Raw genomic sequence first — 17,983 nt, 5'->3', positions numbered from 1 at the left:
TTACAGCTACTATTAGTACTGTTATTCCACAATCATTATCATTGATAAATCAATCACTAAGCTCAAAGGGACCCTAAACCTAAACCAAAAGCTATTCTCTCTCTATATTAAGATTCTGCTTCTAGAAAAAGGTAAAACAGATTCTTTTTTACTCTCATATCTAAATTAGAAGCAGTGTCTTTATCACTAAGTTTACCACGTGTTGGAATCTACTGCGCCTGAGTGTTGAAGCTGCTCCAGTATACCAACACAAAAATTTGGGAACAAACATTCCACACCCACTACCATGGACTAAGAGGAGGGGAAAAAAACCCAATGGTTCAAACAGCCTGGGTACCACTGATCCTGTAAACTGTTATCACACATTCTGTTAATAACCATGCAAGTATCTCAAATCCACTTTTTCCAACTTCACTATCCCTACTACAGGCATCTCCTAGAAGAGGTAGGACTGTGGAAAGCATTCAATTTGGAATTAGAGGACTCAAGTTCCAGGTCTTGGCTCTGGTACTTACTACTTGTGTGACCTTGAAAAAGTTACTTGGCCTCTCTAGGATTCACTTTCCTCATCTGAGAGGTGAAGAGGTTGTTAGACTAAATGATTCTAAGATCCATTCTAGTTCTGGATTCTAATGATCCTGTAAATGTGCAAACACCCCTAAATTGACACTATTTTTTTCCTAGAGCCCCACAGCATGACACATCCTTCCTAAAAACTGTCCCACCTGTTGCAAAATCTGACAGCCCTTTGACTTCCATATCTCATAGTGCCCTTACTCTCTTTATAATACTAGAACTATTTCAATACTAGAACTAATTCAAATGCTAGCCCTGGCAGGACACTTTTCTTAATTCTTCTCTCCCGCTCCCCTAAAGATTTTTTCCTTCTCTAAATTCACATAGCATTTCATAGCAATCTTACTCTCTTTTCAGTTTATTTTGCACTAAACTTATAGCAAAATTATTTAGTTGCACATTCCTCTCATTTATGGTTAAAATATGTTGATCAAAGTTATAGGATAATGCCCTACACAAAGTCCAAATAAAAGGATTCCCTTTGTACCTGCTTGTAAATGTTATTATACTAAATATGTTGAGTCCCAAAACACTACAGGACCTCTCTCCTCAGTGAGGTACACTCATTTAAAAGGATTACTAGGGTAGCCATCGATACTAGAAAAACCAAGATGGATGAAGAACATATATTGCACAAATTATGAAGTACAGATTGATGTTCAATTCACCAAGTAAGTCCAGTAATACACCTATCTTGAACAGGCACTGAAGTTGGCTAATGAGATAAGTATGGAATCAAATAGCAGGAGGAAACCAAACTGGATCATGTTAGAGAAACTGCAAAATACTTCCAATGATGCTAAAGAGCCTACTGCTACACAAGTTCATCTTTTGATAAGCAACATTTTCCCAGCACTATATAACTGAAAATCTTAGAACACTACAATCTCTGAGATACCGCAAATGCAGGCTACTCAAAGTGCAAAGAAAAGCAGGCAGCCACACATAACCAATGATCAATTGTACACAAGAAGTTGTGTAGAAGATACAACTAGATGTATGAATGGAAAAGGAGGTGAATCTATAGTGTAATGAGTACAAAGAACATGATGGACCATCTGATGACCAGTCACTTGTAGCTAAAAAACATAAAAAGATTAGGAGAAGACCCTATGTCTGATAAACCCTTTGTAAAGTATTTATGATAAGAAAAGACAACAATTAGAATTGGAAATTGATGGCATGCCTATCATTTGGAGAATGGCTGAACAAGTTGTGGTATATTAATGTAATAGAATACTATTGTGCTATAAGAAATGATGAGCAGGTGGATTTCAGAAAAATCTAGAAAGATTTCCATGAGCTGATGCTAAGTGAAGTCAGCAGAACCAGGAGAACACCATACACAGAAACAGCAACACTGTGCGATGATCAACTATGACTGACTTAGCTCTTCTCAGCAATACAATAATCCAAGACAATTCCAAAAGATTCATGATGGAAAATGCTATCCACATCCAGAGAAAGAACTATGGAGACTGAATGCAGATTGAAGCATATTATTTTAATCTGTTTTGGTTTTGGTTTTTTGTGGCTTTTCCCTTTTGTTGTTTCTTCTTTCACAACATGACTAATGTGGAAATATATTTCCATGATGGCATATGTATAACCTGTATAAGACTGCATGCTATCTTGGGGAGGGGAAAAGAAAGAAAAATTTGGAACTGAAAATCTTATGAAAATGAACGCTAAAAAGTATATTTACATGTAATTGGAAAAAAATAAAATACTGCTAGATGCTGATACTATTTTGGAAGGTTTTATTGAAATGCTTTTTTGTTGCAAGGGAAGAAAACATGAAAAGGCAGTGGTATTAAGAAGTAATTGTTTGGGGCAGCCAGGTAGCACATTGAGTAAGAACACCGGCCCCAGAGTCGGGATGACCTGGGATCAAATCTGGGCTCAGACACTTAGCACCCACCCAGAAACACCTGGCTGTGTAACCTTGAGCAAGTTACTTAACCCCAATTGCTTAGGGGCAGCCAGGTGGCTCAGTGAGTAAGAGCACTGGCCCCAGAGTCAGGATGACCTGGGATCGAATCCGGGCTCAGATACTTAGCACCACACCCAGAAATAACGGGCCATATAACCAAAGAAGTAATTGTTTTATTAAAAAAATTCATAAAACATTTAAAAGTTCCACCAGATAAACTTCGCTTTCTTTTTTAATGGGGCTATTAGACTGATAGTTGAACGGAATGGTACAACTAGTTTACATCTAGTTTTCAGCAAGATATTTGACATCTCTCATGATTTTTTACAGACAGACAGATATCAACTAAAAATGTCATTATGATTTTAAAACTAGCTGAATGAACCATGGTAGCAAAGAACTGGAAACCAGGGGGATGCCTGTCAATTAGAGAATGGCCAAACAAGTTTTGGTATTGTAGCAGCAAGCACCCCAAGCGTGTCCTCACGGTTTGCTGCCCATACAGGTTCTTGGATCTGCTTTGTTAAAGGAAAGCAACTCAAAATGGGTTAACAAGCTTACTTTAATCAGTCAGACATATATCGTTTACCTTGTTCAGGGGAAAAAGGTCAGCACCCCAAACTTCAAAATTTACAGACAGAATTATCAAGACATTAACAGATCAAGTAGACAGCTTTCCAAACTGTCCAACCATTACATCCATACCAAATCAGCATCTGGCTTTTTCAAAGCCGGGGGACTCTCAACAACGGCTTCCCAGAATTCAGATCAAATCACAGAACACTTCTCAAAGTGAGTCCCAAAACAAAGCTACACATCAGGGCTTATATAGCCTTCTCCTGGCTCAGAGAATGTAACAACCTTATTGACCCACTGGCCAATCAAAAAGTATCTACTGAAAAACAAGCCTCCCTCCCAGGCTCCGGGTGCACTTTAGCCTAGGGGCAGGGAAGATCTTCCAAATTTGCATTCCCATTACAGGTATATGGATATGTGATCAAATTCTATGTGCTATAAGAAACGAAAAGCAGGATGATTTCAGGAAAAACTGGGAAGATTTATGTGAATTGATACAAAGAGAAATTAGCAGAATCAGGGGCAGCTAGGTGGCACAATGAATAGAGCACCGGCCCTGGAGTTAGGCAGACCTGAATTCAAATCTGGCCTCATATACTTGATACACTTACTAGCTGTGTGACCTTGGACAAGTCACTTAACCCCAATTGCCTTGCCTTCCCCCCTCAAAAAAAAAAGGAAATGAATAGAATCATGTAACACCAATAATAGCAATACTATAAGAATGATCAACTGTGAAATACTTAGCTGCTCTTATCAAGACAATGGTCCAAGACAATTCAAAAGGACCCATGATGAAAAATGCTATCTAACTCCAGAAAATGAATTTATTAGCTGTTGAGTGCAGATTAAAACATATTTTTAAACTTTCTTTATTTTTCCTACTTTTTTGCTTTTTGCAACATGGCTAATATGGAAATATGCTTTGCATGGCTTCACAAGAATAAGTGATGATATTGCTTGCCTGCTCAATAGGTAGGAGAGGGGCTGAAGGGAAGGAGAGAATTTGGAATTCAAAATTTTAGAAAATGAATGCTAAAAAATAATTAATTGAAAAAAATTAAAAATTAAACTAGCTTAATGGCTAACCATTAATGAATAACTAATAAGTAGTCATTCATGGTTGGAGTCTACCCTGAAAAGAGGTTTTTAGTGGAGTACACAGGTATTTTGGCACTGTACTCTTTAATATGTTTTTCATGGACATAAATTAAGGATACAAGACATGTTTATCAAATTTGCAGATGACTCAAAGCTAGAAAGGATAGCTAACATGTTGGATGACAGTCAAGATCTCAACAAGCCAGAATATTTAGCCAAATCTATAATTTTGCCAAGCTAAAACAATGTGCTCAATCTATGATAAAAATTAATAGGAATAAAGTATGCTAAGGTTCAAAAATCAACCTCACTAGTACAAGACATGGGAGACATGACTAGAAAACATTTTATATCAAAATCATCTGGAGGATTTAATAAACATAAGGCTAAATTAGTTAAGTACATGATATAACTGCAAAAAATAAAATCCCAACACACATACACACAAGCTACTACACACACAAGCTAATGTGATCTTAGATTACATTAGGACATTAAAAAGGTGATATTTCCCCAGTCGTAGCAATTCTTAAGTCCTGTGCATAATTCTGAGAACCACATTTTAGGAAAGACTAATAAACTGTCAGTCAATAAGCATTTAATAGCTATTCTGTACCAGACCTGTACTAAGTTACAAAAAAAAGGCTAAGGGCAGTCCCTGCTCTCAAGGAGCTCACAGTCCAATGAGACCAGGGTGGGGGCAATGGGGAAAGAATATGAAAACAACTAAGTCCAATCAAACTAAATACAAGATAAATTGGAAATAATCAGCAGAGGGAAGGCACTAGAGGGTTTCCTATAGAAGGTGGGACTTGAAGGAAAGTCAAGAGGTAGAGGTGAAGAGGGAGAATATTCCACACATCATGATAGTCAGCAAAAATTCCCATCCTGGAGACAGATTGTCTTCTGTGAGTCACAGCAAGAAAATCAGGGGGCTTTTGTACATCACAAAGTACGTGGGGGGGTGGTGAAGAGGGTGGAGAGACTAAGGTATAAGAAGACTAGAAAGGTGGGAAGGGATAAGGTTGTGAAGGGTTTTGAATGCCAGAGGGTTTTATATTTGATCCTATAGGTGATGGGAAGCCACTGGAGTTTACTGAATGGGGGGTGAGGTATGTGATATGGCTTCTTGATTTACTCCAGCTTCATTGAGCAGGACATGTGTAAGAGCGAAGGCAGAGGATGACGAGAGTGATCCAAGGCTGGGATTTAGAAGGGAAAGAGCTTTGATATGATAAAGAGGCAAAGGATTCAAAAGAAAAAGATAGTGTAGCTGAACTGGTTCATCAAGGGGTCTAAATGGGAAAGAGATGAGAATACTATCTAGCAGAAGGGTAACAAGTATAATTTTCAAGCAAAATCTCTATGACCAGACTTCGGTAAAGAGGATTCTCAATCTGCATGTATGGGCTGGAACATATGGCCTCTGAAGTCCCTTTAAGTTCTGAGATTCTATGATTCAGATCTATTAGAGAGTTGTATCACACACTTAAAATACTGATACCATTTTTAAAAATAAAGAAAAAATGGCATTCTAACAAATACTTTCCATGAGACAAATATGGACTTGATTCCCAAATCAGGAAGCAATAAAACTTAGCCCACTATCACTAATGAACATTGATATAATATCATTATAAGATACTAGCAATTATTCATCATAATTAAGTTAAACATAGCAGGAATGAAAGGATAAACACTAATGGGAAAAGTGGGAACATGAAAAAAAATAACATAAGTGCTCCCCCCAAAAAAACTTAGAAACTAAATGATTAGAGGTAGATAAAGCCTTCAATAAAACATGGCACTCATTTCAATTAAAATCACTAAAAATCATAAAACTGAAAGAATTTTTCCTTAACATCATTAAAAACTTTTATCTAAAACCAAAAACTACCATTATTCATAATGAAGAATCACTGGAAGCTTTCCCAATAATATCAGGCAATGATATATATTGTCACAAATAGCACTTTACATAGTATTAAAATCCTAATTGTAGTAACAAGAAAAATAAATTAAGGGAATGATCTTATTACAAAGAAGGAGTGAAGACTATCTCTATTTCCATATATGATCTTACTTAGAAAACCCTAGAGAATCAATGAGAAAATTAAGCAAGACAATTGCTTCAGTAAAGTAAGATACAAAATAAAACCACAAGCTCATTTGCATTTCTGTATATTGCTAACAGAAACCAGAAAGAAAAGAAAGATAAATGACATTAAAAATAGCATCTATTAACTCTCTGGGAGTTAACTAACCAAGAGACATATACAAGATGCAGATACAATTACAAAGCCATTTCATAGAAATAAAGGAAGAAATTTTTTTAAAAAGTATTCAATATTCATGATTAGGCTGCACTAATATAACTAAGTACACAAATTTAACATTATACCAAATAACCAAGGGAATAGTTTATAAGATTAGACAAAACAATAAATTCACATGGAAGAATGAAAGATTGAGAGTATCTAAAAATAATGGGGGAAAGTGAGAATAGAGGGATTTGCCATTACTAGAGGTCAAATTATATATATGTTTTAAAAATTTCAATTTCTATTTATTTTTAGTTTACAACATTCATTTCCACAAGATTTTGAGTTGGAAATTTTTTCTCCCTGTCATTCCCCTAGCCCCCACCCCAAAATAGCAAGCCTACTAAATATCCATTTCCCCAATCTGCTTTCTCTTACATCCTCCCCCATCCCTCGCCTAACTTTCTAATAGGGCAAGATGGATTTCTATACCCCAGTGCCTGTATATCTTATTTCCCAGCAGAGGTCAAATTACATTACAAATAGTAATTATCAAAATTAGCTGGCACTGTATTTTTTAAAAAAACAAGATAATTTTATTAGTGGGATTTATTTAATTAGCAAGCCTCACCAAAAAAAAAAAAAAAACATGTACAATGATTTAGTCTTCAATAAACCCAACAAAGTAAAGTACAAAGGAAATAATTCTTTATTCAACAAGAATTACTAGGAAAACTCAACAGGAGTCAGGTGAAAAATTATTTTTAAAGTTTAAACTTTAAACTAGCATCTTAAATCACATATCACAATAAATTTCAAATACATAATACAAGTTAAATATAAAGTCACTATATTTTAGGAGCTAAATTCTGGACATATGATTTCACTGGTACAGGGAACTTGTAGATAAGGAAATTAACTCTTCCACTACAGGTTGGCCCCTTCTCTGCAATTTTTAACCTTTTTTGTGTCAGGACCCCTTTGGCAATCTGGTGAAGTTTATGGACCTCTTCTCAGAAGAATATTTTTAAATGCATCAAATAAAATACATAAGATACAAAAGAAACCAATTATATTGAAATATAGTTATCAAAATATCTTTAAAACAAGTTCATAAGCCTCAAGTTAAGAACCTCTGTCTTATAGTTACCTAGAACACTGAGAGGCTCAATGAGTTACCCAGGGATAGACAGTATGTGTCAGAAGCAGAACTTGAGCCCACATTGTCATGGCTTTAGGCATTTTCTATAGGCTACACCATGCTGCCTATCTTTTCACAACTTAGCAGATATTAGCAAAGTAGCTGCTCACTATTTGGAGTATGGCTAAATAAAATGTGTTACACAGATGTACTGAAACTGTAAAAAGTTTCTGTAACTGTAAAATGTGTTACACAGATGTATTGTACTGTAAAAAGTAACAAATATGATAAATACAGAAAAGCATGGAAAGAAATAGACTGATGCAAAGTGAAGTAAACAGAGACAAGAAAACCAGACACATAAAGACTACAACCATGTAAACAGAAAGAAAAACCACAAATTAATCAATAGCGGAATGTTACATAGAAAAGCATGGTCCCAAACAAGAGATATGGAAAAAAATAACTCCAGCCCACACCTTGGTAGAAGGAGGTCCACAGATACACAACATTGTACATGTATATTCAGACTTTTTTAATGTACTGATTTGAGTTTGCTTTTTTAAATTCTTTTTATTTTAAAATATTGTTTGTGAGGGGCAGCTAGGTGGCGCAGTGGATAGAGCACCAGCCCTGAAGTTAGGAAGGCCTGAGTTCATATCTGGCTTTAGACATTAACTAGCTGTGTCACCCTGGGCAAGTCACTTAACCCTGACTGCCTCCAAAAGCAAAAATAAATAAATAAATAAATAAAAGCTAGGAAAAGCTTTTGACAAAATACAAAACTAATTCCTATTAAAAACACTAGAAAGCATAGGAATAAATGGATCTGTCCTTAAAATAATAAGTAGTATCTATCTAAAACCATCAGCAAGCACTATCTATAATGATATTAAGTTAGAAGCCTTTCCAATAAGATCAGGGGTGAAGCATGGATGCCCATTGTCACCACTAATATTCAACATTGTACTAGGAATGTTGGCTATGGCAATAAGAGAAGAAAAAAACTGAAAGAATTAGCAATGAGAAAATGAAACTATCACTCTCTGCACATGACAGTATGATATATTTAAACAATCCTGGAGAATCAACTAAAAACTAGCTGAAATAATTAACAATGTTAACAAAGTTTCAGAATATAAAAAAGGGCACATAAGTATTTTATATTTTACCAACAAAATCTAGCAGCAAGAGATAGAGAAATTCCATTTAAAATAACTGTAGACAATATAAATAGTTGCAAATCTACCTGCCAAGAAAAATCCAGGTATTATATGAACACAACTACAAAACACTTTTCACACAAATAAAAGACATGTCTCAATAACTGGAGAAATATCAATTGCTCACAGGTAGGCCAAGCCAAATTTTTAAAAAATGACAATACTACCCAAGTTAATTTACATATTCAGTGCCATAACAATCAAACTACCAAAAAAATTTTATAGTGCTAGGAAAATCATAACAAAATTCATCTGGAAGAACAAAAGGTCAAGAATATCAAGGGAAATAAATTTTTTTTTAAATGTGAAGGCAGCCTACCTATGCTAGATCTCAAACTGTATTAAAAAAAAAACTATAATCATCAAAACAATCTGGTACTAGTTAAGAAATATAGGTGGATCAGTAGAATAGATTAGGTACCTAATATACAGTACTAAATGATCATAGTAACTTAATGCTTGGTAAACCCAAAGACCTAAACTTTTGGGACAAGAACTCATTATTTGACAAAAACTGCTGGGAAGGGGCGGCCAGGTAGCACAGCGAGTAAGAGCACCAGCTCCAGTGTTGGAATGACCTAGAGATCGAATCCCGAGCTCAGACACTTAGCAACCACCCAGAAACACCTGGCCATGTAACCTTGAGCAAGTTACTTAACCCCAATTGCTTTAAAAAAAAAAAACTGCTGGGAAAACAGAAAACAGTATGACAAAAACTGGGTACAGATCACCATCTCACACTGTTCACCAAGATAAAGTAAAAACAGATACATGATTTAAACATAAAGGGTGATACCATAAATAAATTAGGAGAGCAAGGAACAGTTTACCTGTCAGATCTATGGAGAGAGGAAGAATTTATGACCAAGAGAAGGAGAGCATTCCAAGATGTAAAATGGATAATTTTGATTATATTAAATTAAAAAGGTTGTACATAAACAAAACCAATGCAACCAAGATTAGAAGAAAAACAAAACACTGGGGGGGAAATTTTACAGAAAATCTCTCTGATAAATGGCTCATTTCTCAAATATGTAGATAACTGTTTATAAGAATACAAGTCATAAGTAATTCCTTGAATGACAAATGGTCAAAGGATATAAAGAGACAGTTTTCAGACAAAGAAATCAACTGAAACCCTTTGGTATAATCTCCCAATAACTTAAAAAAAAGGGGGGGAGATTTTTTTTCCTTCATCTGGATACATTACTAATAACACCGGTTTCTTTTAATCTGCATATAGATATTTCTCTTCCCAGTTAAAGAAGCAGCCCATAGATCAGTCAAAAAATTCTAATGTAAGTTCCCATGAAAGCCTACCATTTGCAGATAAAAGTAACATTCTACAATCGATGTAGCAACTGGCAGTGGGAACTGTAAACTTTCCTTTCTCCCTTCCCCAAAACATAAAATTACTAAATTTTTTGTTTACAATGTCATTAAGTAAATTCACTATCTTTAAACAAATTTCTCTTAAATTCACCATTTGGGTATTTCACCGATAATTGCATATTTCAATCAAAATACATGTTTATTCTTATGTCAATAATAAGTAAGTAAATTATTTGATAGTTAACAAATTCTAAAGAAACTTTTTCAAGCAACATCCAACAAAGATTGGTTATGGTATTAAGTTAAACGATACTCATTTTGGGCAGAGAAAAATTGTTAACCACATCATATTTTCAATGGCATCAGAAAAACATAGCAATTTCTATGTAATGCTAGCAATTACATAAACACCAAGTATTTTGATTCCTCATGAAGAATGTGTAATCTAATATTTATACTTCCCTCCTGTTCCACATAACATATAGCAAATAATAGTAACGCTAACAAGTTATAACTTCTGAAAACTGTTAATAATTATGACAAATTATAGAACTCTTCTCAGTTTGACCAGAAATTTAGTCTCATGTAGTCCCTAAAACTTATACCGAATTCTTGAGTGAAAATTGCAGGGGGAGCAAATAATTTATATGGGATAAATAAATACATATGTATGAATATATATATTTGTGTGTGTGTGTTTGTGTGTGCGCGTGCGCACGTGTGTGTGTGGTTTGTTGTGTTCAAGGATGACACAAGTAGCTGGTACAAATAATTGATGTACCAAAGTCTACAAAGATGCCACAATTAATGAAACCTTTAGAAAATAAGGCTTCTTTAATAATGAACTTGATAGCATTTCAGAAGAAATTTTAAAACTTCACAAACTATGTGAAATAATTCATACCACAGAAGACAGGTTGCTGCTTGCTATTTTCCTTTAAGAAGCAGAACTCATAAGCTATAAAGCTCAGAGCCTAGCTGGACATAAGGTTAACAGGCAATCCTAAAAAATTCAAGAAGAACTACATTTTTTACAACTTTCAACTTCAAAGGACAAGAGAACTAAGGACCAGTCTAACGGAAGGATAGAATTAAGTGAAGGACATATATATTTAATACCTAAAAATCTATCTCTATAAATGATGTCTTGTGCAATTTCTAGACCACTGGTTAGTGGGTCTGCCTATGGGGAATGGCAAGCTAGCAGGCTATTTTCTATTATTAAATGTACAATCTTCTTAAATGTTAACATTTACATCATGATCTATATTTTGGGTTTCTTGATAAATCTAACATTATTTAACTTAGTGTTTAATGATATTTTCGTAAGATAATTCCTCATCAATTCCTGGAATATACTGCTATTCCTGATATTACACAGTACCTGGCACCTAGCAGGCATTTATTAAATCCTTGTTTATTGCTACATGTTTCTACTTCATTCAGAAAAAAAATCTGACAATAAGGTATCTCATTGAAAAACCTTTTCTATGCTAACAGAGAGAGTAACTATGTTAACAGAGAGAGTAACAGAGAGAGTAACTATGCTAACAAGAGTGTAATTTTAAATAAACATAAAAGCAATGAAAAACTATAGACTTTAAGGAGTATAAAAGAAACAGTGCTTAACTTCAAAAAAGTATCTAGTTAGCTCAGTTAGAGCAGTGCCGCATGCTAATGAAGACAAGGTCACAGGTTCAACTCCTATGTGGGCCAACTGACTTTGCTCTCCCATAATCAGACTATAGCCCTCTGCAGTCAGCAATTTTGTAAATCTTCCAAAGGCTAAAGTAGATGGAAAACCTTGAATTCATCCCTACTACCAGGGGGAAAAACCACTCGCAAAATACATGCCCAACTGACAAGGGGTCAGCTTTGGGAAATAAACCACATTACTATATTAATTCAGGAAACCAGGAAATACCTTGTACAAGAATATACACAATTACTGTTTTAAGATACCAACACTATTACTTAAATTATCAAATCTTAGTGTATGAAAAGATAAGAACACCAAATTAGTAACACAATTTACTTCATTTTGCTAAAAATAAGAGAATATAAAAATTGCATAATTGCTATTGCCATTGTCAGAACTAAGTATTATTATTTTTTAAAAAGTGGTTTTTATCTAAACTACTTCAAAGACAAGGTAACAAATCCTATGGGCTCCTACTCAGTTTAAATGTCCACATCAATTCAGATCAGAAAAGAAAAAAACTGGAGATTTTGATGAATTTCATAAAGTAATTCAATAACATAATGTTATTACCCAGGGAACTCTGGATATGGAGTACAATCATTCTGAGAATTAATACACACCAGGCCTTCAGTTAGTTACTTTATTATTTCCTATATTATTGTATTTCTCTAAGCTGTTCATGAAATTCCAACATCTTTCTTAACAAGAAACTATTTAACCAAAAAAGTTACAAAAACAAATTACACCTCATTAGGTTCTTTCCTCTCCTGTTGTTTTCAAACTCTCTCCATATAATCAATAGTGTTTTCTATTTAACTTCAAATCTGCTTCAATTATTTACATTACAACCAGCAGTCACTCAATAATTTATTCAATTGAAAATACAAACACTAATTTATACAGGACTGCATTTTTAAAAATGTATTGCAAGATTTAAGAGATGATGGGGTTTTTTTCCCCTAGGAAATGAAAAAAAATATATTTCCATATCAAAGAGCATAAGGGTAACAGAATGAGTTTTAAAACCTGATAATTAAAATGTTTTGTAGTTCCACTCATTTGCCAAAGACTTTTCTTTGGCATTTAATTAACAAGAAAATCTTCTAAATGAGACTTTTACATTCAACAGATAACTCTTAAAGCAAACTCTACACAACAGGGGTTCTTAGCTTTTTTAAAGTCATGTACAGACTCCCTATGTCAATCTGGTAAAGTTTATAGATCCCTTCTCAGAATAATGTTTTTAAATCATTGAAGCAAATGCTAAATTTCAGATAGAAATTAATGAAATTAAAGACTTTTTTTTCTTACCCAAGTTCACAAATCCCCTGAAATCTCCCTAATCACCCATTAGAGTAGGGGAGCTGTAGAACATAGGTAGAACTCCTGTTCTAAATCAAGCATACTTCCCTCATGAATCAAGAGTTTAGTTTAACTAAAGTTCTGATATGCCTCTATTTTATATCTTTTACTACAAAACTAGTGAAACGCTACTGTTCTAGTGAGCACTTGGTATAAACATTTGCATCTGGATCAGCATTTTCCTTTTGAGTAAAAAAAAGTCTTTTCAAATTTAAGTTTAAAATATCTAATTTTTAAGTTTAGTTATTTACCTTTTATGCTTAGAGTTGCTTTTTCTTAAGTATCCTCTGTGTATCAAACTCTCCTTCAATCATTCTTCAGCTCTTGCAGTCAAACAGTAAGCTATTCATTAGGACTTGAGCCCACTTGAAATCATGAGTGGAAGCTAAGAGTTGATTTCTAACAGTGCACTGCTCCTCCTCCCTGTGAAATCTCAGGTGATGACAAAAGAAACTACTTTCTTCTCATACCTCTCCTGCTCTGGAAAACCTAAGAAAATATAGCCAGAGCCAGTATTTTACAAGTTAAGGAGGTTATGGTTTTAGGAAGATTAATGTTTTTGTTTTCATTCTCAGAGTTATTATACATACTGTTTATCCAGATCTGCTTCCTATACTCTGAACCAACTCCCAAGTTTCTCTGAATTCTTCATGCTTTCTATTACTTACAATGCAACAAGATTCCATTTATTCATATACCACAACTTGATTCAGCGATTTCTCAATCAAAGATCCATCCTCCAAACACACATACACTAACACACTCTGTTTGGTTTAGTTTTTTGCTATGATAAAGTGGGTCGTTATGAAGTGAAGAACCAGGAAAACAATATACATAATATTACCGCAAATAGTGCAAAAAACCCCCAACAACCCTAAAACTGAGATCTATGTAAATCAATAATGATCAAGTTTGTCCCAAATGTACCTTGCTCCCGTCATGCACCAGTCCCCATTATGGGTGTGGCATAGTAAATAAACTGTTAGACTCAACTGATGTGTTTGTTGGTTAGCTTTGCTGAAACTGCCTCTCTTAAAATTAAAAATAACTTGCTAAATAGGCGGAAGGGAATAAGAATTTACATATACTGTGACCAGCACTGTGTTAAGCACTTTTATAGATATTATTTGATCTTCACAATCCCGGGATATGGGTGCTACTGGTATCCTCAAGTGATTTGGCCAAAGCCACACAGCTAGTAAGTGTTTAAGGACAAATGCCCTTAACATCAAGTCTTCTTGACTCCAGGCATAGCTCTCTCAACTGTTCCACCAGCTGATAGGAGACAGAAAGGGATATGTTCAGAAATAAAGATGCTAATCAAACAACAGGAATCAATTAAAAATTTTAAGGTGTTGCATTTTGGCATATATTGGAGTCTTCTTGTCATTCACCTTCTCTGTATACAGGGGTGCAACATTTTAATGTTATATTGACAGATGGGTATAGTTCTAAAGAAAAACAATCAGAATGATGAAATCTGGAAAATACGTCCTATCAGAAACGGTTGAGCAAACTGTAAGTTATTTAGTCTGAAGCTTCAAAGAGTTTTAAAAAGTCTCAGAACTCATCTTGTTTAACCCGTAGTCAAACAGAAATCCATAGAATTTCAAAAGCCACAAGGGATATTTGAGGTAGCCCAATTCATAAAGAGTCACTTCTACAACCTCCCCAACAAAGAGCTACCTAGACTTCTCTTTAAGATTCCCAAGACCCCCAAGTGAGGAGGAAGCTTCTCACTACCTCATGAAGCACATTTTAATTCTTTACAGTAAAATATTAACTCCTTGAGGGCAGACATGTCCTAAATAGCTTTTTTTTACCTTTTTAAGACAGGGCCTCATTTTTACTTCTGTGACCCACATTCCTGGTTCCACTACTGACAGATAAATTTCTGCCTTTAGAAATAAGGCTAAGATAAGGATCGAATCAGCATTATTACTAGAATTATTACTTAATTAGTCATTGTCTACTTTGGTTGCATTTGCAACTCCTCATTTTGGGAAACTTCTTTCATTTTTGATGTTAAGGATGGTTTATTGTAATCTTTTTTCAGTTGTATGTTAAGGGTTAATAGCTTTCTTTAAAGTATAATTCCTTGAAGCTTCATTGATTTGCATGCCAAAATCTCAAAGTTCATTTTTTTTGTTTTTTTTTTTTTTGTACTTAGAACTTCTGCAAATGTCCTTGCCCACACATTAAGATAAAAGTAGATTCTCTCAAGGCCAGTCTTAGTAGTACACTAGCTGATTACACTGCCCCCACTCTAAGATAAACTTCACTCCTCAATGTCAGTGACTATATCATTCTTGAGATAACTCAAGAAACACTCTACTACAGACTACTTTCCCCCCTCATTCGACCCCACACCCCAAAGTCAACAGATGCTTATCTATGAAACTGCCTAAGGGTCTTGTACATGTATCAAGGCTGAGTTACTCCACAGAATAATCAAACATATAAAAATAAAACTGTCTAGAAGTTCAAGAATGAGTTTCCTGGCCAACTGGCATTTAGCACACATACCCTGGCTAATTAGTGCTCTTACAAGTTCAAGAACTCTAGAAAAGTACTGCTTTATTGACAAGGAGTGATATCAGAAGCAAAGACCTTGTTTCTATATAAACAGAGTGACCTAGCCTCAAATCACACTGTTGCCAAAGACTTAGCTGGAAGTTTGGAAATTAGAATTGGAAATAAATTCTAATGTTCTTCTAGGTAAGAGGAAGACCAGCAGTGGGTCAGGCAACTCAAGAGGTCTAGAGGAGTGTATGTCAAATCTGGAGGTCCCAGTAGGTTACATGCTCTCTGCAGTCACGATACAAACAAAATCTGGCTTCCAGTAACCTATATTCTTCAACAAACTCACTGGAACATAAATGAGTCGTATGTTGTATTTTGTTTTTACCTTTTAGTGACATGGAGATAACATTTATCATATAAGTATTTGTTGAATCCAGCCTCATACACTTGACGCACTTACTAGCTGTGTGACCTTGGGGAAGTCACTTAACTCCAACTGCTTTGCCTTCCCCCTTCCAAAAAAAAAAAGAAGAAAATATTTGTTGAGAGGCAGGGTAGTAGAAAGTGTGATAGAGATGGCCTCAGAGTCAGAAAGAGCAAGGTTCAAAGCCTACCCCCAGAATAAAGAATGCATGGGAGTAGGAAAGAGTGGAGGATACATGAACTAAGTATGGTGGTTCCTGGATATAATAAAATAGTACTGTGAACAGAAACAATTCAGAAAAGCCTAATAAGAGTTATAGGAATTGATGCAAATGTGTATGCATGCATATTATATATTTATATGTGTGTGTATCCACAAATAGAGGTGTATGAATTATTTGGGACAAACAAAAATTTTTATATAGTCTTATTTTATGACAGCAATAACTGTGCATGTTTGCTTCTACTGACACTGGGCTGACTATGTGAAAATGAATTAAGGTCATTTTTGCACCTTCTCTGTCATTTTAAAGTTGGATTTCTTGCCACACAAATAAACATCTTTCATTGCTCTCTTCACTTTAATTTTAATATTGCTCTAAAGAAACATGCAAAAGTTATCAATCTTAAACAGCATACTTCAAAAACCTGTTAACACCTGTTGGTGTAAGGAAGTCAAGCATCTCAAGGATAATCCAAACTCACGGTGAAAAAAGATTCATTCACCAATGCACCTCCCCCCAAACAAGTGAATAAGGGTGGCAGAGAAGAACTGAATACCATTGCTCTAAACAGCCTAATTAAGCCTCAAAAAATATGCAGAGACCTCAAAGACCTGGCAGCTAGAAGGGTTCTTACTGATTCCTCTACCATATGGTATAGACTTCTTGAAGTTGGAAAGAAAATGAGAGGACAGTTTAAAAAAAAAAAACAGCTGATTTTTTTAAAAAGCTGATAACTTGCTGTGAAGAAAAATGTGTGTCATGGGCAAGATAATATAAAGAATGCCACACTAAAGATTGTCAGAAGGTAATTCTTACTGATAAAACTTGCTTTTTCATTCAAAACTGTACCAAAACATTGATAAAAGAAGTCCAGGTGATCCTGTGAGATGCAGATATCTTCATCAGACTATAAAACATCCAGAGAGGGGGAAAAAGTTTTATGGGATTTTTTTTTACTTCCAGCAGGCCAAGAAATCTTGACCCCATTAAAAGAATGATGAATGTTAACACACACACACACACACACACACACACACAAATACACTAAGAAGCAGAACTGTTCTAGAATTACAGAAATTCCCAAATGGAGACAGAATATTGCTACACAGCCTTGCACCATGACACACATCATGAAAGGGTGAAAAATCTAAACTTCAATGGCCAGGAATTCGCCTGATTTAAGCCCCACTGAAAACTTACAGGCTACAGTCAAGACTAGGTTTAGAAAATCAGATATATAAAATATAATTGCTATGTTAGATTAAGCAAGCTTTACATTATGCTAATATCTAATATATTAAAAATATGATTTCATACTCAAATGGATCTGTAATCTCATAGATTTAGGAGTTCCCTCTATGGAATTTTATTATAAATCTCCTTTTTAGTCTCTCTGGACATATTAAGAAATAAACTTTCTCCAGCCTAAAACTCTTCTCATGTCCACCTCTCCAGCCTAAAGGAGAAGGCTAGATTGCTTCAGAACATTTCAACGCCCTTTTACTGACCCAAAAGCTTCCAAAGAAAACAAAGGCCTATCCCAAAGGGATCACAGAAGTGGGAAAAGGACTCGTATGTACAAAAATATTTATAGCAGCTTTTTGTG

General features: G+C 34.8%; 1 protein-coding gene across 3 annotated transcripts in view; it reads right to left on the bottom strand.

Moving 5' to 3' along the window:
- The window catches only part of LOC138158179 (polypeptide N-acetylgalactosaminyltransferase 11), a 71,117-nt gene that overhangs the window by 40,149 nt on the left and 12,985 nt on the right, over positions 1–17,983 (bottom strand). Inside the window, exon 1 of one of the 3 annotated variants that reach the window (XM_069084272.1) lies at positions 13,459–13,540. The exons of the other annotated variants lie outside the window; for them this stretch is intronic. The gene's annotated coding sequence lies outside the window, so the exon portion shown is untranslated. Of the gene's footprint in view, positions 1–13,458; positions 13,541–17,983 lie in introns of those variants that run through there. 3 annotated transcript variants of the gene reach the window in all.

This window comes from Petaurus breviceps, unplaced genomic scaffold, assembly GCF_028583685.1.
Source record: "Petaurus breviceps papuanus isolate PSGF00001 unplaced genomic scaffold, PetGlider_PUasm1.0 115, whole genome shotgun sequence".
NCBI classification, from domain to species: domain Eukaryota; kingdom Metazoa; phylum Chordata; class Mammalia; order Diprotodontia; family Petauridae; genus Petaurus; species Petaurus breviceps.
This window is presented reverse-complemented; position numbering and strand designations above follow the sequence as displayed.